At 44.0% G+C, this 3,905-nt stretch overlaps 1 protein-coding gene across 2 annotated transcripts in view; it reads right to left on the bottom strand.

Annotated features, from left to right (window-relative positions):
- LOC102375470 (syntaxin-1B-like) overlaps window positions 1–3,453 on the bottom strand; it is a 52,053-nt gene extending 48,600 nt beyond the window's left edge. The window contains exon 1 of one of the 2 annotated variants that reach the window (XM_025209732.1): window positions 3,429–3,453. The gene's annotated coding sequence lies outside the window, so the exon portion shown is untranslated. Of the gene's footprint in view, window positions 1–3,301; window positions 3,398–3,428 lie in introns of those variants that run through there. The other variant, XM_025209729.1, reaches the window with a different exon arrangement.
- Window positions 3,454–3,905: the final 452 nt, after the last annotated feature.

The raw sequence follows: 3,905 nt of genomic DNA, 5'->3' as shown, positions 1-3,905 counted from the left end.
CAACCGCTACGCGTCCGTGCCTAATTCTAGTCCGCCGGCCTGCATTCCCCGACCCGCGTGCCAGGGCTGCTGGCCACAGCCCGCCGCGCGCCCCCGAGGGCCTCGGACCGCTCCCAGCCTGCACAATTTTTACCTGAGTTTTATACAAAAGGAGATATTTGTTAGCAAAAGTATGCATGTATGATTGTGTAAATGGTAATCAGAACTCATAGTAGAGATATCTTTTATTAGACCAACAAGATTTTTGCAAAATAATTCTTTAATTGCAAGCTTTCGGGCACAAACACCCTTCATCAGGCATTGGAGAAAAAAATGTAAAAGTTCCCCTGGGTAGAAATAAAAGTTCATATTTCATAGGATTTCACAAAGGAGTCAATAGATGGAAAAACTGCTCTTGGCAGTCAGTTCATAGCTGATATGAAGCCTCTCACCTCCTATGAGGATCTGGGATGATGCAAATTACCTTGAAACAAAGACACAGTGGTCACAGTTGCTTCCTGCTTGGGAAAACATGAAGATTCTATGAAATATGAACTTCATAGAAGTTCATAGAAGTGTGTTGTATTAAGTATTTTCATTGAACTCAGGGGTCCCACATCTCAGCTGAGTGGCTGAAGTGTAAAAGGGAGTTGGCAGCAGAAACATTTCCTTCTATTTCACCTCTTCTCACAGCAACCATGGTTTGAAAGAAGCAAGTGACCCAAGAAGTCCCTTAGTAGATAGGGTCTTTGGCTCTTGGCTTTTTCCCAGGGCCACACTGCTACTGCTTCTGCCTGGCTCTTTGCCTTGAACATACACACAGACAGGGCAGCAACAAATCAAGCCTCCAACCTCTGCATTTGCAATCAGCCACCAGGCTTTGCCATGCCACCCATCGGCTTTGACAGTGGTTTCTTATTGTTTCCTTGGTAAACAAATGGGATGGATACATGTATGTTTGGAGCAAAAAAGCATGGGGCCTGTGAAAAAGCTGGAAAGAGGTCAGAAAGTGGGAGACAAAAAAAAGGGAGCTGAAAACAGAGCTGCGAAGCCTTGGCATCCTGAAGCACTGGGGAGAGGAAGAGAGGGAAAAGGGGAGAAGATTTTGGGGTGGAACACAGCAGGCCCCCTATGCCTCTGATTGGCCTAGAGGCCCTGGAAGTCCCACCCCTTCCTCAAGATTGACAAGTGGTGACCTTTCAATCTCTGAGGAAGGGTGGGACTTCCAGGGCCCCTCAGCCAATCAGAGGCATGGGGGGCCTGAAAAACTCCACTGTGAAAATGGTGACTGGCACTGCACCCAGACTGTGAAATTGGAAGGCAGCCCCTGTGAATTAGGTAGGTCCCTAGTTATATGTTTTAGTTAGGAATGATACAAATGTAGGAAAACCGCTCCGACTTAACATAGCACTAACTTAACACTACTGCATCTAGAGTTAAATTGAGCTGGTTTGCTACATTGTATCACTCCCAGTTTGTCCAGTTGTAACTATTCTAATATTATAAAAGCCTAAGGTTGTCTGTCTGACTGTAACACTTTATTTGCACTCTGATTGGCCGATGGAAACAGCCAATCAGAGTGCTCCAAGCATGGGGGAGCACTGCCATGATTCCAAAGCCACACCAAGAACAAGACAAAGGTTGGGGGAGCTGAGGCCAGCAGTGCTGGCCTCGGCTCCCCCCACCCCGCTCTCTGCAAGAGGCAGAACAGCAGCAGCATGGAGCATTAGGTGGTGGCACTCCACCCCAGCCCCTGACCAACCATCATTCTTGATGGGCAATTGGCTAGTTAGAACATAACTGCCAGAGGCAAAGCCAGGCAGCTCTACACCTGGGCCAGCCACATAATATGTGGGGCATGATCAAGCACCGCTGCAATCATAGCTATTTTTGTGTGCCCCTACAACAGCAGTGCCAAGAGTTGCTGCAGCTGTTGCCCTACCTCAGTACACTCTTGGCAACATCTCATGCATGCACCAAATCAGCAGCTGCCCTTTTAAAACAGCTCCAAATGTACATGTGCCCACACCCAAAGGGACACTGAACTACTTCTTGCTTCTAGCCTGACTGATCTGTGGTTTACATAACCTTTGACTTTAACCTGGTCTGTGCTGGACCTGCAGATCACAGCAGAAAAATATGTTGGTCACTGTTAACTCAGCTCCTACTCCAGCCACAAACAGAGACTCCTCCCCGTTTTGTACTGACTCACAAAATAATTTGAGGTCATATTAGTGGGCTTTTGAGTTTTTGCAAGGTAATTTAGCCATTTTTCATGGTCAAGGAACAATTCCTTCTTTCTAGATTAAAGTAAAACCTTGCTGTCTTTTTCCAAGGGTTTTACTATGCTCCTCATGCTGTCTCAATAGAGATCTTATCAAGATATTTCATACAGACAATACTCTACCATAGAATGCTTATACACCTGATATTGGATCGCCCAAAAACTATTGTAGTGGGAAATAGTTCTCCTGGAAGGTCTCTGATCCCCTGTTTACTAATTTTCAAGTGACTTAATTTGGGAAGATTACTGGTGTACAGCTGCAGCCCAGAAAATATTAGAATCTAAGAGATGCACATGCTCAAAATGTAATATGCATATATAAAAGTACATACTCAAACACTGCAGTGAGTGTTCCCATATGACCTGGAACCCTAGCAACAGATGTATACCATTAAAACGATATACAGCATTGGATCTATATCAATGGTATGTGTCTCACTAGATCGTTAATATCTAAAGATTTTTTGACTGAGAAAAAACACCTCAGCCTGTAGAAATTCAGTGGTATAATATCAAGGTGTTACCTAATATCATAATCCAATATTTACTCTCCTTTCAAGCACGGGATCTTTTCACCATGCTAACATGTTTTTACACATTCATCTATTTTAATGAGAATACGAGTATTATAAAGTCTTAAAACTAAAGCAAAATGATTCATTGATGCCAAACAATTTACCACTTGAATTGAGTCACTTTTTTCTGCATGGTGGACAGGGAGCAAATTCTGATTCCAACATATCTAGTGAATAAATGTATCTTAAACACTCCCCCCAATGATTTCTTTCCTCTGTTTATTGATTAGAAGCAACTTTCTAGAAGTATTAAATGGTACCTCTCAGTCCACTTACTGGTGGGTCAACACAAACGGTCAAAACGCTAAGAATCATGACATGAAAACAAGCTCAGTAGAGAGCAAAACAGAATCCGTAACTACAGGAAGGCCCAGAGGCAGCTCCCAGACCTGCAGTTGCTGCTCCCAAAGCTGTGCTGTCACCCCCACCACTCCCGCTCCCTTCTACCCTCTCAGGCAGTTACCTGAATGCTCTCTTAAAATCCCTGTCTTGGGAAGTAATTCTTCGCACGAGGGAGGTACGACACTTTAAGGATGGTCTGCGGACATGACCAGAAGCACTGATTCACCCAGCCAGAACAATAAACTTACCAGTGTCCCAAATGTGCTCTGTTCAGTTGTGCACGGAGAGGGAAACCACATGGTATTGTTTCGATGTTCTGAGTGGATTAGCTCACAAACACTTCAGGCATGAATACTCATGTATATTCATTGTGGATCCTGCAACCTGATCCATATGAAACCACTAAAGGCCTGCAGAGTTCCTTTAGAGAGTTAGATCTGCCTGAGAAGAGTTAGATCACACATCAGGGCCTTAACATTCAGTGTCCACAAATACCTGCACGCAAAGTCCCAACAGAACTTGTTTACAAACTCAGTGCACAGCATTTATTTGTGTCTGCTTAACACCTACCTGAGCTTTGTGTTGCAAAGGTGTTGAGTTGCCAATACTGTGAGTAAATTATAGTGTATAAAAAGTAATTAGAATGAACCTAACCAATCTCTGTGCCCTTTCAGAATGTTATTGGCTGGTAAATCAATGATTTTCTCACAGACACGGTTCAGCTA

The sequence above is a fragment of the Alligator sinensis genome, unplaced genomic scaffold (assembly GCF_000455745.1).
Source record: "Alligator sinensis unplaced genomic scaffold, ASM45574v1 scaffold294_1, whole genome shotgun sequence".
NCBI classification, from domain to species: Eukaryota; Metazoa; Chordata; order Crocodylia; family Alligatoridae; genus Alligator; species Alligator sinensis.
Note: the sequence above shows the minus strand (reverse complement) of the source record. Positions and strands in the feature narration are given on the sequence as shown.